The sequence below is a fragment of the Dendrobates tinctorius genome, unplaced genomic scaffold (genome assembly GCF_039654945.1).
Source record: "Dendrobates tinctorius isolate UK_male_01 unplaced genomic scaffold, ASM3965494v1 ptg000377l, whole genome shotgun sequence".
NCBI classification, from domain to species: Eukaryota; Metazoa; Chordata; class Amphibia; order Anura; family Dendrobatidae; genus Dendrobates; species Dendrobates tinctorius.
In genome coordinates, this window is record NW_027362043.1 from 3,190,777 (window position 1) to 3,211,010 (window position 20,234).

The window sequence follows — 20,234 nt, forward strand, 5'->3', positions numbered from 1 at the left end:
AAAGTCCGTGTTGCCAAGCAAAAAGCCAAAAACATCACTGCTCTAGAGGAGATCTGCATGGAGGAATGGGCCAACATACCAACAACAGTGTGTGGCAACCTTGTGAAGACTTACAGAAAACGTTTGACCTCTGTCATTGCCAACAAAGGATATATCACAAAGTATTGAGATGAAATTTTGTTTCTGACCAAATACTTATTTTCCACCATAATATGCAAATAAAATGAAAAAAAAACAGACAATGTGATTTTCTGGATTTTTTTTTCTCAGTTTGTCTCCCATAGTTGAGGTCTACCTATGATGTAAATTACAGACGCCTCTCATCTTTTTAAGTGGTGGAACTTGCACTATTGCTGACTGACTAAATACTTTTTTTCCCCACTGTATGTGTGGAGAGGCAAAGTGATAAATGCTGTGCCAGGATATGCCTAATCAGAGTTTATCCAGAAGGGCAACCAGGGAAAGCAGTAAAAATGTATGCCATCATTGACGATCAGAGCAATCGATCCCTAGCTGGACCTAAGTTCTTTGAAGCCTTTGGAATCAAGGGACCAGCAACGCCCTATACTCTGAATACTTGCTCGGGCCGCATAGAGACTAGCGGCAGGAGAGCACAAGGTTTCATTGCTTCTCCTATCAATGGAGGCATAGAATTACCCCTACCTATGCTAATCGAATGCGATCAAATACCCACCCAAAGGGATGAGATTCCTATCCCAGAAGCTGTGTTCCACCAACCACACCTAAGGCACCTAGTCAGTGTTATCCCACCTATGGACCCAGATGCTGAAATCCTACTTCTGCTCGGCAGAGACAATTTAAGGATACATAAGGTCCGCCAACAGTGCAATGGTCCTGACTACGCCCCCTACGCACAGAGACTCGACTTGGGGTGGGTAGTCATTGGAAATGTGTGCTTGGACCGAACAAGAGTCGATTCCTTTAAGACTTATGTACGCAGATACGGACGAGCTACTCTCTACAAACCATGCGCTCATCACTACGAGGTGAAAGAGAAGCCTCCAGATCCAGTACAGCTGCCTGATGTCATTCCTTCTCCCTATGCAGACATCTTGGGAAGACTGGTGTTTCATACAACTAAGGATGACAACAAAGTAGCTTCGTCAATGGAAGACAAGGTGTTATGAATTCCCTTGCTTAGACTTCTGGGCTGGAGCTCCCTCTGGTGGTTGCTGGGAGTAGTGGAGCTGGCCAGTCTGGTGGGGGTTTGCCACCTGATGATGATGATTGGGAATCTGGGATTGCTGGCTGGGAGCATATAAGTGAGCAGGCTTCCCTTGGTGGTTGTTGGTGATTTCCTCCTTGTGCATTTTGAGCTCTTCAGTCTCCTGCCAGATCTGCTTGGTTCAGTTAAGTGATTCGCAAATCCTTTGCATCTTAATCTGGTTGTGCCTTGTTTTGCTTTCTGCTTTGTTGCGAGGGTTCAGCATACTCCCTGCTGGGGGCAGCGCTGGGCCCCGCTCATATGCTGCAGCTTGTGTCAGTTTGTTCAGTCCCCTGTTGTGTTAGTATCTTTTGCTTTGCTTCCAGTTCATACCAGAGTGCTGATCTAGCGGGGGTGAGGCCGTGTGGCCCCAGGTTTTTTGTATATCAGATGTGTTGGATTTTTTTAGCGTTTTGTGCATGATTGCAGACAGTATCTTTTCTGCCCTGTCTAGACAGCTTGGGCCCCACCGTTTGCTCAGTGTGTTCTCTGCCTGTGTTTGTGTTTCATCTTGTCTCACCGACAATATATGTTTAGGGGCTGTCTATTCCTTTGGGGATCTGCTTTGGGGCAGTTTAGATATCACCTTTCTGGCTTTAGGCTTAGTTAGTTCTCCGGCTGTGCCGAGGTGTCTATGGCATCGCAGGGTTGCTCCATGGCTACTGCTAGTTGTGTTGATAGGATCAGGGGTCTGCAATCTGCTTAGTTACCAACCTCTCTGGTTTTCTGGTGGCTTAGCCTGTTCCTGCCATCCTCCTCGGTGACCCATTCATAACACTTCCCCCTGTATATCCATCCTGGGCCACTTCCCCCTGTATATATATGCATTCTGGGCCCCTTCCCCCTGTACATATATCCATCCTGGGCCCCTTCCCCCATATATATATCCATCTTGGGCCCCTTCCCCTGTAGATATATCTATCCTGGGCCCCTTCCCCCGTATATATATATACATATATCCATCTTGGGCTCCTTCCCTCATATATATATCCATCCTGGGCCCTTCCTCCTGTATGTATATCCATACTGGGCCCCTTCCCCCTGTATATATATCCATCCTGGGCCCCTTCCCCCTGTATATATATGCATCCTGGGCCCCTTCCCCCTGCATATATATCCATCCTAGGCCCTTCCCCCTGTATATATATATCCATCCTGGGCCCCTTCCCCCTGTATATATATATCCATCCTGGGCCCCTTCCCCCTGTATATATATATCCATCCTGGGCCCCTTCCCCCTGTATATATATATCCATCCTGGGCCCCTTCCCCCTGTATATATATATGCATCCTGGGCCCCTTCCCCCTGTATATATATATGCATCCTGGGCACCTTTCCCCTGTACATATATATGCATCCTGGGCACCTTCCCCCTGTATATATATATATATATATATATATATATATATATACAGTGGGGAAAAAAAGTATTTAGTCAGTCAGCAATAGTGCAAGTTCCACCACTTAAAAAGATGAGAGGCGTCTGTAATTTACATCATAGGTAGACCTCAACTATGGGAGACAAACTGAGAAAAAAAAATCCAGAAAATCACATTGTCTGTTTTTTTTTCATTTTATTTGCATATTATGGTGGAAAATAAGTATTTGGTCAGAAACAAGCAATCAAGATTTCTGGCTCTCACAGACCTGTAACTTCTTTAAGAGTCTCCTCTTTCCTCCACTCATTACCTGTAGCAATGGCACCTGTTTAAACTTATTATCAGTATAAAAAGACACCTGTGCACACCCTCAAACAGTCTGACTCCAAACTCCACTATGGTGAAGACCAAAGAGCTGTCAAAGGACACCAGAAACAAAATTGTAGCCCTGCACCAGGCTGGGAAGACTGAATCTGCAATAGCCAACCAGCTTGGAGTGAAGAAATCAACTGTGGGAGCAATAATTAGAAAATGGAAGACATACAAGACCACTGATAATCTCCCTCGATCTGGTGCTCCACGCAAAATCCCACCCCGTGGGGTCAGAATGATCACAAGAACGGTGAGCAAAAATCCCAGAACCACGCGGGGGGACCTAGTGAATGAACTGCAGAGAGCTGGGACCAATGTAGCAAGGACTACCATAAGTAACACACTACGCCACCATGGACTCAGATCCTGCAGTGCCAGACGTGTCCCACTGCTTAAGCCTGTACATGTCCGGGCCCATCTGAAGTTTGCTAGAGAACATTTGGATGATCCAGAGGAGTTTTGGGAGAATGTCCTATGGTCTGATGAAACCAAACTGGAACTGTTTGGTAGAAACACAACTTGTCGTGTTTGGAGGAAAAAGAATACTGAGTTGCATCCATCAAACACCATACCTACTGTAAAGCATGGTGGTGGAAACATCATGCTTTGGGGCTGTTTCTCTGCAAAGGGGCCAGGACGACTGATCCGGGTACATGAAAGAATGAATGGGGCCATGTATCGTGAGATTTTGAGTGCAAACCTCCTTCCATCAGCAAGGGCATTGAATATGAAACGTGGCTGGGTCTTTCAACATGACAATGATCCAAAGCACACCACCAGGGCAACGAAGGAGTGGCTTCGTAAGAAGCATTTCAAGGTCCTGGAGTGGCCTAGCCAGTCTCCAGATCTCAACCCTATAGAAAACCTTTGGAGGGAGTTGAAAGTCTGTGTTGCCAAGCGAAAAGCCAAAAACATCACTGCTCTAGAGGAGATCTGCATGGAGGAATGGGCCAACATACCAACAACAGTGTGTGGCAACCTTGTGAAGACTTACAGAAAACGTTTGACCTCTGTCATTGCCAACAAAGGATATATCACAAAGTATTGAGATGAAATTTTGTTTCTGACCAAATACTTATTTTCCACCATAATATGCAAATAAAATGAAAAAAAAACAGACAATGTGATTTTCTGGATTTTTTTTTCTCAGTTTGTCTCCCATAGTTGAGGTCTACCTATGATGTAAATTACAGACGCCTCTCATCTTTTTAAGTGGTGGAACTTGCACTATTGCTGACTGACTAAATACTTTTTTTCCCCACTGTATATATATATATACACATCCTGGGCACCTTCCCCCATATATATATATCCATCCTGGGCCCCTTCCCCCCGCATATATATATCCATCCTGGGCCCCTTCCCCCCGCATATGTATCCATCCTGGCCCCTTCCCCCGTATATATATCCATCCTGGCCCCTTCCCCCGTATATATCCATACTGGCCCCTTGCCCTCCGTATGAGAGAGAAAGAAGAAAAAAACCCATTGCTCTTACCTTCCTGCGCTCCCGGCGGCGGCGTTCTCCTCCTCCTCCTCCTCTGCATGTCGGCGCGCTCATACTAAAATGGCCGTCGACATAGCAGAGGCTGGTGAATGTGTGCGCCCGGCGCATGACACTGACGTCATACGCCGGGTGCACACTTGCCAGTAACGATCATTTCATGCACTGCAGCGGTTCAGGTAATGAACGCTTTGAGCGCACGTCCCTGCGCATAGCGGTCTCCACTTTTAAAAGACCGGTGCCCCTTAAAATAGCAGACTTTTTTTTGTCTTTTCTCCTTCCCGGACCCACAGCCAATGGCCCACCGGGGGAATCCCCGGTACCCCGCCAGGCCAGACCGACCCTGGATAGACAGATAGATAGATATGGGATCGATCTATCTATAGATGTATCTATCTATCTATCTACAGTATCTATCTATAGATTTAACCCGTATCTATCTATGTATCTATTATCTATCTATTATCTATTTATCCCATATCTATCTATCTATCTAATCCATAGCTATCTACCTATTATTAATAGCCAGAAAGACTATGCAGACAGCTGCGGGCTGATATTCATAGGATAGGAAGGGGCCTTGGATATTGGCCCCCCGGCTACAAACACCAGCCTGCAGTTGCCCCAGAAATGGCGCATCTCTAAGATGCCCCAATTCTGGCACTTAGCCCCTCTCTTCCCACTGCCGTGTAGCGGTGTCATATGGGGTAATAAGGGGTTAATGTCACCTTTGTATTGAAAGGTGACATTAAGCCCGGTTAATAATAAGACACCTATCCATTATTAATGTTATAGTATGAAGGGGTTTAAACACACACACATAAGAATAAAGTATTTTGATTAAATAGAGCACAACACTGTTTGCCATCTTTATTGTACGCCTAAAATCCATGCGACGTCCTCCTTCTCCTGTAATGAAACGTAAAATAATAAACCAATAGTATACTCCCTGTCCGATGCAGTCCTATTAATAACGAGTGTCCCACAACGATTTCCCCTATAGAACAGTGCAGGAGATGTCACTGCTCTATGGGGCCTCCCACGATGCACTGACAGGAGATAATCCTCCTGCAGTGCATCATTGAGGTTACCTGAGTTCAGTCTCTCATTTTCCGGCAATGCTGCGTGGGAATTTTCTCACACAGCATTGCCAGTAAGAGAATGACCTCAGGTGAGCTCTCTCTCCTGGTGGCGAAGGGATATACAGTGGAGGATTACCTCTGCTGTCATTGCAACGCGGGAACCTCTGTAGAGCCTTGAGATCACCCAATGTCAGTGTTCTACACGGGAGATCGTCATGGGACACTCGTTAATAATTTCACTGGGGCGGAAAGGTAAGTATAGGTTATTTTTTTATTTTATTTTTATTAAAGGAAACGAGGGCATCGGGGACTAGGTGATTGGTGTGTACTGTATGTTATGTGTTGTATGATATGTGTATGCACGGTATGTGTTTTTTTTAACAACTGATCACAGCCAATGTCTGATGGGACTATTGTCCCATCAGTGGCAATGCTGTCATTGTGAGCATTTATTGCCAGATGGCAGCAGTAGTCCCATCAGACAATGGATGCCTACACAGACATCCACACAGGGACACACACACACGCACAGACACACACACAGGCACACACAGACCCAAACACACATACACACACATATCTCCGCCCACACACTTCTCTCCTCCCGATCTGCAGCGTTTCTCGCACCCACATCCGCAGCAAAACTGCAGATCTTTTTTACAGCTGCGGTTTTGCTGCGGATGTGCCTGACTCAATGGAAGTCAATGGGTGCAGAAACGCTGCAGATCCGCAAAAAGAATTGACATGCTGCGGAAAAAAAAAAGCTGCAAATCCGCACGTATTTTTCCGCAGCACGTGCACAGCAAATTTTTTGTTAAATAGGTTAACATTGTTTTGATACACACTTGCGGATTTATTGTGGATCCACAGCAGCAAATCCGCTGCGGATCTGCACTAAATCCGCAATGTGTGCTCACAGCCTAAAAGGACCCCTGGGTGGGGGTGGGGGGGGCCGTAGAAAAAATGCTCGGTTGTCCCATAGACTTACATTGGGCTTGTTGCTCGGGTCAAGCACCCGAGCATTCCAATTTGCTCGACCTGAGCAACGAGCACCCGGGAATTTTAGTGCGTGCCCATTACTGCTGGTATAGCATCTCAGTTTAAGGAAAATTCCCCCTGCTGACTAAATCAGATAGTGCAGTTCAGTATAAGAAGCTCTCCCCCTGCTGATGAAAGCTGTTATTGCATCTCAGTTTAAGGAAGACTCCCCCTGCTGACGAAATCAGATAGTGCAGTTTAGTATAAGTAGCGCTCACACTGCTGACCAAAACAGATAGTGCACCTCAGTGTAAGGAAAGCTCCCTTTGCTGTCCAAGAAAAAATAGTGCATTTCAGTATAAGGAGAATGCCCGCTGCTGACCAAAATAGATAGTGCAGCTCGGTATAAAAAGAGCTCCCAAAGCTGAGGAAACCAGATAATGCAGTTCAGTAAAAGGATAGCTCCTCTTGATTATCAAAACATATAGTGCATCTCAGTGTAAGACCCTCTCCCCTTGCTGATCAAAACTGGAATTGCATCTCAGTTTAAGGAAAGCTCCCCCTGCTGATCAAATCAGATGCAGTTTAGTATAGGTAGAGCTCCAACTACTGACCAAAACAGACAGTGCAGCTCAGTGTAAGAAGAGCTCCCCCTACTGTTGAAAACTGATATTGCATGTCAGTTTAAGGAAAGCTCCCCCTGCTGACCAAAATATGTGGTGCAGCTCAGTGTCAGTAGAGCTCCCCCTACTGATGAAAACTAGTTTTGCATCTCAGTTTAATGAAAACTCCCCATGCTGGCCAAATCTGATAATGCAGTTCAGTTTAAGGAAAGCTCCTCCTTCTGACCAAAACAGATAGTGCATCTCAGTTTAAGCAACACTCCCCCTGTTGACCAAAACAGATAGTGCATCCCAGTATCAGGAGAGCTCCTACTACTGATCAAAAATGATAGTGCACTTTAGTATAAGGAGAGCTCCCCCTGCTGACCAAACCAGATATTGTAGCTCAGTATCATTAGAGATCCCCCCACTGACCAAAGCAGATAGCGCACCTCAGTGTAAGGAGAGCTCCCTCTGATGACCAAAACTGATAGTTTAGTTACTTAACGAGAGATATCTCTGCTGACCAAATCAGGTAGCTTATCTCAGTTATGCTCCCCTGCTGGCTAAATCAGTTAGTGCAGTTTGGTACAAGGAAAACTCCGCCTATTGACCAAAAGTGATAATGCAGTTCAGTATATGGCGATCTCCCACTGCTGACCAAAACATATAGTGCCACTCAGTATCAGGCGTGCGCCCACTGCTGAGCAAAAGAGAAAGTGCACTACAGTGTAAGGAGAGCTCCCCTGGATGACCAAAATATATATTGCTTCTCGTGTGAGAAGCGCTCCGCTCGCTGATCAAAACTAGTAGGGCATCTCAGTATAATGTAAGCTCCACCTGCTGACTAAAACAGGAAGGGCACTTCAGTGTAAGGAGTGCTGCCGCTGCTGACCAAATCAGATAGTGCAGCTTAGTATAAGGAGAGCTCCCTCTGCTGACCAAAACTGCGCTTCAGTGTAAGAAGCGCTCCACCTGCTGACCAAATCAGATAATGCATCTCCGTACATGGAGAGCTCCCCTTTCTGACCAGAATAAGGCTATGTGCACACATTGCGGATTCTGCAGCGTTTCCGCAGCGTTTTTGGCCCTGCGGAAACGCAGCAGTTCTGCAGACATGGTACAGTACCATGTTAGCCTATGGCATTTCAAATCCACTGTGCTCACGCTGCATTTTTTTCTGCGCGGTTTTGCTGCGATTTACAAACCGCAGCATGTCACACCTTGAACATAGTAGAGGTGTGAAACCGCAGGGCAAAACCGCAGGCCAAACCGCAGGAAAACAGCAGGTCACTTTACCTGCGGATCCGCACAGAAAAACCCGCAGGTGAATCCGCAGCGTGTGCACATAGCCTAAAACAGTTTGTGCATCTTATTAAGGAGCGGTCCACCTGCTGATCAAATCAGTTAGTGCAGTTGGGTATCATGACAACTCCGCCTGCTGATCAAAACAGGTATTGCATCTCAGTTTAAGGAACCACCTGACCAAGTCAGTCAGTGCAGTTCAGCACAAGGAAAGCTGCACCTGCTGACCAAAACCGATAGTGCGGCTCTGTATAAAGAGAGCTTCCCCTGCTGACGAAAACAAATAATGCAGCACAGTATAAAGGGAGCTCCACCTGCTGACCAAAACCGATAGTGCAGCACAGTATAAGGCTGTGTGCACACGTGTTATTTTCGCATTTTTTAAGCGTTTTTACCGGCAAAAACGCTTAAAATCACTTAAAAGAAGCATCCCATGCATTCTGCACTTTTTGTGCATATTGATGCGTTCTTTGCACGAAAAAACGCATCGCGGTAAAAAACGCAGCATGCTCATTAATTTTGCAGAAAAGTCCGCGATTTTAGCTACTTTCTATGAGACTGGGGACGCACAGAAAAAAACGCATAAAAAACGTGCGTTTTCTGGAAAGGAGTCCGGTTTTTTGCATACGTGGGCACATAGCCTCAAGAGAGCTCCACCTGCTGACCAAAACCGATAGTGCAGCACAGTCTAAAGCAGGGGTCTCAAACTCGGCAGAGTAAATGGGCCGCACACAAAAAAAAATTTAAGCTGGCGGGCCGTATTCCTTTCAAACTTATAATACTGTCACAATTGATAGCGGTATCTAAGGGGTTAAACGGCCGCGATCGGTGCTAATACTGATCGTGGCCATTCAAATAGGTTGTCAGCTGCTATGTACAGCTTACCTCAGCGGATGATAGTGTCTGCTCTGCATGTGAGCTGGCGCTATCATCTCACTGTACACGCACAGCCACAGTCACCTGTAAAATCTAGCAATGGGGGGAAAGTCACGGCTCCGCTCTCTGCGCGATGTCATTACACAGCACCAGAGGGATGTCATCACGCAGGGCCACAGCCACTACAGAGTGGCGCACTCCTCTCTTCTAGCGTGAGCAGTGGCGTAACTACAAAGTTATGGGCCCTGGTGCGAACTTTCAAATAGGGCCCACCCCATGCCAAAATACATGCACATCTCCGCTCCGCACACCTCGTACACACGCGGCTCCTCTCCGTATACCTCGTACACACGCGGCTCTGCTCCACACACCTCGTACACGCGCGGCTCCGCTCCATACACTTCATACACACATGACTCCGCTCCGTACACACGTGGCTCTGCACACCTCGTACACACGCGGCTCTGCTCCACACACCTCGTACACACGCGGCTCCACTCCGTACACTTCATACACACACGACTCCGCTCCGTACACACGTGGCTCTGCACACCTCGTACACACGCGGCTCTGCTCCGTACACTTCATACACACATGACTCTGCTCCGTACACACATGGCTCCGCTCCCTTCACCTCAGTCCTTGTACACACAGGGCTCCACTCCATACACCTCATACACACGCAGCCGCGTGTGTACGAGGTGCACGGAGCGGAGCCGCGTGTGTTCGAGGTGTACGGAGTGGAGCCGTGTGTGTACGAGGTGTATAATGTGTGCGGAGCAGAGCCGTGTGTGTACGAGGTGTACGTAGTGGAGCCGCGTGTGTATGATATGTACAGAGTGGAGCCGCATGTGTATGAGGTGTATGGGGGCGGAGCCGCGTGTGTACGAGGTGTACGGAGCAGAGCCGCGTGTGTACGAGGTGTACGGAGCGGAGCCGCGTGTGTACGAGGTGTACGGAGCGGAGCCGCGTATGTTTGAGGTGTACGGAGCGGAGCCGTGTGTGTACGAGGTGTATAATGTGTGCGGAGCAGAGCCGTGTGTGTACGAGGTGTACGTAGTGGAGCTGCGTGTGTATGATATGTATGGAGTGGAGCCGCATGTGTATGAGGTGTATGGGGGCGGAGCCGCGTGTGTACGAGGTGTACGGAGCGTACACACGCGACTCCGCTCAGTACACCTCATACACACGCGGCTCCACTCCGTACATATCATACACACGCAGCTCCACTACGTACACCTCGTACACACATGCAGCTCCACTCCATACACCTCATACACACACACGGCTCCGCTCCGTACACATCGTACACACACGGCTCCATTCCGTACACCTCATACACACACAGCTCCTCTCCGTACACCACGTACACACACGGCTCCGCTCCATACACATCGTACACACGGCTCCATTCCGTATACCTCATACACACACGGCTCCGCTCCGTACACACATGGCTCTGCTACATCCACCCTGTAAACCCCTCCTGACCCCACACAGAAACTTACCCAGCACCATGACAACCAGCACAGACAAAGACAGCAGCATTCTGCATACACTGAGGCCCCTGATCATGTGACCCCCTGACTCCTCCCCCTCCTGTAACCTCATCACAGGTCCTGTGCACACAGAACACACAGCCATCGCGCACTCCTGGATGGCTGCGTGTGCGTGCCTCCCCCCTTCTACCTGCCTCAGGGGGAGAGACATGTGGTGCACCACGGGCCGCAGATGACTGCTTCAGGGGCCGCATGCGGCTGTGTGTTTGAGACCTCTGGTCTAAAGAGAGCTCCACCTGCTGACCAAATCAGTGCAGTTTAGCATAAGTAGAGTTCCCACTACTGGCCAAAACAGAAGGTGCAGCTCAGTGTAAGAAAAGCTCCCCCTACTGATGCAAACAGATATAGCATCTCAGTTTAAGGAAAACTCCCCCTGCTGAACAAATAAAAAAGTGCAGTTCAGTACAAGGAAAGCTCCACCTGCTGACCAAGAAAAAATAGTGCATTTCAGTATCAGGAGAATTCCCCCTGCTGACCAAATCAGATTAGTGCACCTCAGTGTAAGGAGAGCTCAACTGCTGACTAAATCAGTGCAGTTAAAGGGAATCTGTCACCTCATTTTTGGCCTATAAGATGAGGCCACCGCCATCAGGGGCTTATCTACAGCATTCTGCAATGCTGTAGATAAGCCCCCGATGTAACCTGAAAGATAAGAAGAACGAGTTAGATTACACTCACCGGGGGGTCCGATCCGGCGCCTCCCATCTTCTAGTGATGACGTCCTCCTTCTTACTTCTCCCTTGGCTCGTGCGCATGTGGTAGGGGCCTGGATTGGGGGGTGGTCCACTGCTTACCATGACCAGACGATGCAAAGACGAGACGGAGGCAGAATTCAGTTGTAACAGGTCCGAGTTTATTGGCCGTCCTCCTGACGACCGTAGCTATACACCGCAGCACGTTTACAGCTCTCCGTTTCCAGGCCCAGGTACCTTCACCTTTCCTTCAGTCATGATGACGTCCCTAGCGGATCCTTCGCTGGGGCTGTCCTAGACCAATCTACCGCCAGCGCTTCATCTGCCCGAGGTCGTCGTCCAATCGGTACCTCCGGGGCCTCGTCTGTCCTGCAGTCCGTTGTGTCAGGGCCACCCCCCTGACTGTCTCTTCCTGTCAGTCCCCTGGTCGAGCTCTTCTACCGTTCTCAGTCTTCTGTCCTGAGTCTTCTCGTCCTGAGCTCCTCCCGGGACTAGCCTCCCTTGAACCCCCAGCCTGTCCTATTTATCCCCTCTCTCACTGGGAATTTCCCTCCTGGGTTCCTATCTCCCCGCCCCCCATGACTAAGTAGTTTCTATAGCCGTAAGCTGATGTTAAGTCCTGAACTACACTCCCCCTGCCATCTTGTGGTCGAATTTCAGTACTGCACTCCTTTTTCTGTCTTTCCCTGCTGTTACCTTTCTGTCATTGCCAATCTCCGTCTGTAGTGCACAAATCATCCCCTCCTACTTCCAGTCAAGTCTGTCCGTCAAGTCACCTTCCCCACACTCCCCCTTCCTTTGTCCATTGTCGTACCAACAATCGTACTCCCTACCTACGTCGTCCTAAAGCTTGTCCACAGTCTGTTGTCGGACCGGTCATTGGGCCAAACCCGCTGTCCACGGGGGCCGAACCAAACCGGGAGCACCATGCTCAGAGCAGCCTACTGCTACCCGCCAGCGCACACGCCACATGACAACTTCGTTCAGGTTGGCGAGGTCCACCCGGACTACTCTACGGCGTGTACCTCCCACTACTCTCCCCTTCTGTTACCCTCAACTGTCTGGAACGCCCTGACCAAGGCCCTACACCTACCAGGTCATCGTCAGCGCCCGCCTGTCCTTCTGGGGTGTCCGTGGTATCGGGGACCTGACTGAAGGACCACTGTCTGGTTCGATATCTCTCGTCTCTTCGTCACATCTACCTCGTACCCGGGACCTGTTACACACACATTTTTTTTTTATACATACTACACATTAATTCAACTTTTAGTCTACTATATATATAGTTACTTCTACTTTAATAACAGTATGAGTTACCCAACAGGGGTAACCCCCTCTTTCTTCTTTTTTTGTTTGTTTTTTTTTTCTTTTTTCCTTTAACTTTAACTCCTTTTCAAATGCAACATCCAAAAACAAAATGTAAGTGCTCCCCCTTCCTTTACCATTAGCACTTTCTCTCCTATATCCCCGCTATGTCAGGAGCAAACAATCAACAAGAAAACATGTCCCTTATCTTGGACGTCAAACTGTCCTCTTGGGGCCTGCACAACGATGCAGCGAAATCCCGGTAGTCTGGGCCATCTCCTGATGGCCGATGTTGCACCAGTCCAGTAGGGAACCCCACAGCCGTGAGGCCCCCGGGGTATCTCGACTGCTCCTGAGCCCCGAGTGTTCTTTTTGCCCAGGGTTCAGGGGTCATCTCCCTCCTGAGAGATGCGTAAAAAGGGGTAGAAGGAGCCGAAGATAGTCCCATGGTGCGCATCTTGCGCCCTCTCTTCACTTAGCAGCCAGGCCCTGGCACGGGCTGAAGAGAGCTCCTCTGCGGCATCTTTGAGCGGCAGGGGCGTGCTTATCTCCAGCGATGTAATGGTTCCGCTCCCTGCGGCCCCCAGTCCTCGTAGATCCAGCCGCAGGAGCGCGCCGGGGATGTCGGCCGGGGTGAAGCGGAGCGGGGAAGCTGGGGCCTGATAACGCGGATGGCAGTCAGACCTGCCCAGGCCGCAGAGCCCGGCGACCCGGCCACAGTCCCAGCATAGGCTGCAGGGCCGGGTGACCCGGCCGAAGCCGCGATCTGGAGTGGGGCCGGAGCAGCCACGGACCTTGATGGGCAGGCCGCAGCCGCGGTATGGAGTGCGGCAGAGAGGCGGCCACGGGTGGACCAGAGGCAACCGCGGAGCAGGCCGCAGTCGGGGATGAAGTAGCAGCAGCTCCGGAGGTCGAAGTGATGGCAGGTCTCGATGTATAGACCGCCGCTGGAGGATGGAGCACGACAGGCATGGCCATAGGTGGGTTCCGCGCCGGCGACACGAGACGTGGCGCCGCCGAGCGGGGTGACTCAATATCGTTGGCCGAGGCGTCGGTCAGCCCGGCGAGGGCCGCGGAGTCATCCGGAGACGAGGTCGCTGGAGAGCGGGAGGCCAAGCGGGGAGGCCGAGGGCCAATGTCGGGGCCCTGGGACCGGTCTTGTGCTCGGGACGTGGGGGCAGGACCTGCCTGCGGCGCCACCGGCTGGGCCAGAGGTACTCTCACCTTTCTCGGCGCTGCGGCTTTCTGCAGGCTGTTCCTCCACTCTCCCAAAAGTCGGTCCGGGAAGTAGCTGGCCTCCGCTGCTCCTCTGCAGCTCCCGCTCCCGTCGTCTGGTGCCCACCACTGCTCTTCATCCCGCCCTTCGGCAGGACCGGCCTCCCGGCCTGATGGCTCAACAGGGATGATCTGCCACAGCTCCTCCAACGGCTGCTCCTGGTAGTCCACGTTAGCGCCAACCTCCTCCTGCCCGGCGGTCACCAGCGCTGGGGAGGCACAAAGTCTCCTTTGAGTTTCCTTTGGATGGGTCCAGCCACAGTCCCAATTTGTATCCCACTTGGGCACTATTTTGCAAAATTTTCCTTTTCCGGATCCGCTCGAGAAAAGCCAGCGATCCACCATCCAGTTTTTGTTCCGCCCCGGATCCTCTGATGACAGCCCAGGATCCAGAACCAAGTCTCAAATTTGTAATCCACAGGCGGATAGCCCAAGTCCTTTTGAGTTCTCCTGGCGCAGGCCTGCCGCAGAAGCTGAAGTATTGGCGGCGGCGATCCTGCCGACTACTCCAAATGTGGTAGGGGCCCGGATTGGGGGGTGGTCCACTGCTTACCACGACCAGACGATGCAAAGACGAGACGGAGGCAGAATTCAGTTGTAACAGGTCCGAGTTTATTGGCCGTCCTCCTGACGACCGTAGCCATACACCGCAGCACGTTTACAGCTCTCCATTTCCAGGCCCGGGTACCTTCACCTTTCCTTCAGTCGTGATGACGTCCCTCGCGGATCCTTCGCTGGGGCTGTCCTAGACCAATCTACCGCCAGTGCTTCATCTGCCCGAGGTCGTCGTCAAATCGGTACCCCTGGGGCCTCGTCTGTCCTGCGGTCCGTTGTGTCAGGGCCACCCCCCTGACTGTCTCTTCCTGTCAGTCCCCTGGTCGAGCTCTTCTACCGTTCTCAGTCTTCTGTCCTGAGTCTTCTCCTCCTGAGCTCCTCCCGGGACTAGCCTCCCTTGAACCCCCAACCTGTCCTATTTATCACCTCTCTCACTATGAATTTCCCTCCTGGGTTCCTATCTCTCCGCCCCCCATGACTAAGCAGTTTCTATAGCCGTAAGCTGATGTTAAGTCCTAAACTACACTCCCCCCTGCCATCTTGTGGTCGAATTTCGGTACTGCACTCCCTTTTCTGTCTTTCCCTGCTGTTACCTTTCTGTCATTGCCAATCTCCGTCTGTAGTGCACAAATCGTCCCCTCCTACTTCCAGTCAAGTCTGTCTGTCAAGTCACCTTCCCCTCACGCACACGTACTGATTTGCCCTGTTGAGGGCAGAGTAAAGTACTGCAGTGCGCAGGCACCCGACCTCTCTGACCTTTTCCAGCACCTGCAGGCAGCAAGGAAGAGGACGTCATCGATAGAAGATGGGAGGCGCCGGACAGCGACACCCATCGGATCGGACCCCCGGGTGAGTATAATATAACTTGTTTATCTTATCTTTCAGGTTAAATCGGGGGCTTATCTACAGCATTACAGAATGCTGTAGATAAGCCCCTGATGGCGGTGGCCACAGCTCATATCGGAAAAATTAGGTGACAGATTCCTGTTGTGAGCTCTCTTGATCCGACTTTTGAGGCAAGGCTCCCTCTGGTGAATACTGCTGGTAGTAGTGCTAGTCAACATGTTGTTAACCCAACAGCTGCAATCCGCTGAGCGACCAACCTCTCTGGTGTTCTGGTGGCATAGCCTATTGCGCTCTCCTCCTCGGTGACCCATTCATAACAGAATCACCAGCCAAACTGTAGATTCTAGGGTACTCAAAAGAAGGAAAGAATTGCAAAAAAAAAATGGTGTCAGAATTTTTTATATATTTTTTTCTCTGGGGCCGTAGGAGGATTTTTTCCTTAATGGAGACTAGGCAATTGTCCAATCGTGTAGAGCAGCTCGCTGCTGAAGTGCAGAGAATTTCTGCTTATCTCGCCCAATCATCTGTTGTAGAACCAAAGATCCCTATTCCTGATGTGTTTTCAGGGGATCAGTCTAAATTTCTGAACTTTAAGAATAATTGTAAACTATTTCTTGCTTTGAAGCCTAGCTCCTCGGGGAGCTTGGTGCAGCAGGTTAAAATTGTCATTTCCCTGCTGTGCTGCAATCCCCAGGATTGGGCCTTTTCTCTGACACCTGGAGATCCTATTCTGGCTAATGTAGATGCGTTTTTTCAAGCCCTGGGGTTATTGTATGATGAGCCTAATGCTATTGATCAAGCTGAGAAAACCTTAATGGCATTAAACCAGGGTCAGGATTCTGCAGAGTTATATTGTCAAAAATTCCGAAAGTGGGCGGTCCTTACTAAGTGGAATGATGATGCCCTAGCAGCTCTCTTTCGGAAAGGTCTGGCAGAATCCGTAAAGGATGTTATGGTGGGATTCCCTGTCCCTTCTAGTCATGACGACTCTATGTCATTAGCCTTTCAAGTTGATCAACGTTTACGAGAATGTAAAACTACGCGAGAGGCAGTGCAGCCTTTCGAACAAACCTCTGAACCCATGCAATGTGATAGGGTTTTGTCAAGGGCGCAACGTCTGGAGTTTAGAAGGCATACTAAGTTATGCTTCTTTTGTGAAGATGCTTCTCATGCTATTTCAGCCTGCCCTAAATGAGAGAAACATTTTGCTCACTCATTTGTGATGGGCAGTGTGCAGCCTAAGTTCCTTTTGGCTGTTACCTTGATCTGCTCCTTGTCTACATTTTCCGCTAAGGCATTTGTGGATTCAGGAGCAGCTTTGAATCTGCTGGATTTTGACTTCGCTAAGCATTATGGCTTTCCTATGGTGCCCCTTCGGACCCCTATTCCTTTGAGGGGTATTGATGCTACCCATTTGGCGGAGAATAAACCCCAGTTTTGGACCCAGGTGATTATGCGGGTCGCCCCGGACCACCAAGAGAATTGTACATTTTTGGTGTTGCACAATTTACATGATATTATTGCACTAGGTTTTCCTTGGTTGCAGACCCATAATGCTGTGTTGGATTGGAAATCTGTGTCTGTGGTGAGTTGGGGTTGTCAATGTGCTCTTGGTGACACTCCTGTTTTCTCCACCTCTCCCCAGTCTCAAGATGTTCCTGACTAGAGTTGAGCGACTTTTGGTTTTTTTAGGGTCGCGTTTCGTTTCGTGAAACCCGACTTTTCCAAAAGTCGGGTCGAGCAAGATCGTCCGATTATAGGGAAAAGTCGGGGTCGTCCCGAAACACGAAACCCAATGTAAGTCAATGGGGAATAAAAGTCGGCAGTGAGAGGAGGACAGGAAACACACCAACAGTGCCCATTTGAATGCCAAAAGCATCAATTCTTCTTACTTAAGCTTGTCAACCTTAATTAACTTCATAATACAAGTTATGCACTGAAAAATGGGGGTTATTTGGCTACAGACTGTGGGGGGGGAGGGCTGGCTCCAGGTTTTCATGTGCCCTGGGCGAAAGAGCGCCCCTTTAACACATACCACAACTCATCATGCTCCGATACGGCAGAGAAATAGCGGTATAGTACAATGAAAAATACCTCACTTTTTACATCTCATGACGAGGCCCATCTATTTCTCCATATAGAATCATTGGTCCCATATAATGTTTGAAACAGTATATGGTGAGCTCCACATAATGCTACAGTATATGTTGGTCCCCATGGATGAAGCTCTACTGTCTTATGGGCCCAAATAATGCTCCAAACATAATGGGCCCCATTTCTAATGCTCTAGTGTATAATGGGCCCTGTAAATGCTGCTCCAGTGTCTGATGTCCACCTTTGGAATGTTCCAGTGTATGGTGGGCCCCATCTATCATTCTCAGACGGTGTTAGGCCCAGTATGGATTGCACGTGATTGCACAAAGGTTAGAAAGGGTACCGTATCCCCAGATAACATGTATGGATAGCGTACACATTCAAAATATATGTCTCAGGAGGCAGGCTCAGACGGTGTTAGGCCCAGTATGGATTGCACGTGATTGCACAAAGGTTAGAAAAGGTACCGTATCCGCGGATAACATGTATGGATAGCGTACACATTCAAAATATATGTCTCAGGAGGCAGGCTCAGACGGTGTTAGGCCCAGTATGGATTGCACGTGATTGCACAAAGGTTAGAAAGGGTACCGTATCCCCGGATAACATGTATGGATAGCGTACACATTCAAAATATATGTCTCAGGAGGCAGGCTCAGACGGTGTTAGGCCCAGTATGGATTGCACGTGATTGCACAAAGGTTAGAAAGGGTACCGTATCCCCGGATAACATGTATGGATAGCGTACACATTCAAAATATATGTCTCAGGAGGCAGGCTCAGACGGTGTTAGGCCCAGTATGGATTGCACGTGATTGCACAAAGGTTAGAAAGGGTACCGTATCCCCGGATAACATGTATGGATAGCGTACACATTCAAAATATATGTCTCAGGAGGCAGGCTCAGACGGTGTTAGGCCCAGTATGGATTGCACGTGATTGCACAAAGGTTAGAAAGGGTACCGTATCCCCGGATAACATGTATGGATAGCGTACACATTCAAAATATATGTCTCAGGAGGCAGGCTCAGACGGTGTTAGGCCCAGTATGGATTGCACGTGATTGCACAAAGGTTAGAAAGGGTACCGTATCCCCGGATAACATGTATGGATAGCGTACACATTCAAAATATATGTCTCAGGAAGCAGGCTCAGACGGTGTTAGGCCCAGTATGGATTGCACGTGATTGCACAAAGGTTAGAAAGGGTACCGTATCCCCGGATAACATGTATGGATAGCGTACACATTCAAAATATATGTCTCAGGAGGCAGGCTCAGACGGTGTTAGGCCCAGTATGGATTGCACGTGATTGCACAAAGGTTAGAAAGGGTACCGTATCCCCAGATAACATGTATGGATAGCGTACACATTCAAAATATATGTCTCAGGAGGCAGGCTCAGACGGTGTTAGGCCCAGTATGGATTGCACGTGATTGCACAAAGGTTAGAAAGGGTACCGAATCCCCAGATAACATGTATGGATAGCGTACACATTCAAAATATATGTCTCAGGAGGCAGGCTCAGACGGTGTTAGGCCCAGTATGGATTGCACGTGATTGCACAAAGGTTAGAAAGGGTACCGTATCCCCAGATAACATGTATGGATAGCGTACACATTCAAAATATATGTCTCAGGAGGCAGGCTCAGACGGTGTTAGGCCCAGTATGGATTGCACGTGATTGCACAAAGGTTAGAAAGGGTACCGTATCCCCGGATAACATGTATGGATAGCGTACACATTCAAAATATATGTCTATACATCAGGAGGCAGGCTCAGACGGTGTCAGGCACAGTATGGATTTGACGGCCCAGATTACACAGCGGAGGAGCAGGGAGAGGTAAAGATTGCAAATGCTGGGGCCCTGCCCAAGCAAGGGGGGCCCACTCGTGGGCGTCGGTACTGGCACTGGGCCCCTCATAGTACAGCGGTGTGTCTGACGGCGGGTGTGCACCACCACCGTCAGAGACACTTGATTGCACTATGAGGGACCCTGTGCCAGTGCCCGCGCCCAAGAGTCGGCCTACCCACCTGTCCAGGGCAATGGCACTCGCACGGTGTCGTGCGCTAGGTGGTGACCCCGGCCATGGGGGGGAGGCAGCACAGTTAGGGAGTTTTAGAAAGTGGCATATGTTGATGTTGGACATTCAGCTGATGCACAAGGCGAAATAGGTGAAGTACCAGGAAGAGGTGGACCAAAGCAAGCCATTTTTCTGTCACCCTATGTGTCATCAGGGGAAGGTGGGACAAAATCCTTGGAAACCCATGCGTGGTTCATTTTAATGAAGGTTAGATCATCCACATTTTGGGTTGACAGACGGGTCCTTTTTTCTGTCAGGATTGATCCAGCTGCACTGAAGACTCTTTCCGATAGCACACTTGCAGCTGGGCAAGCGAGCTCCTGTAAGGCATATTGGGCCAATTCAGGCCAGGTGTCCAGTAGCGGCCCAATAGTCAAAGGGGAATGACCTGTGTGGGAGAACATCGATATGGGAGGAAAAGTAGTTTGTAACCATAGTTGACAACTGCTGTCTCCTGTCACTTTCCATCGATGCAGTATTACCAGTTGTGTGAGCGGTATTT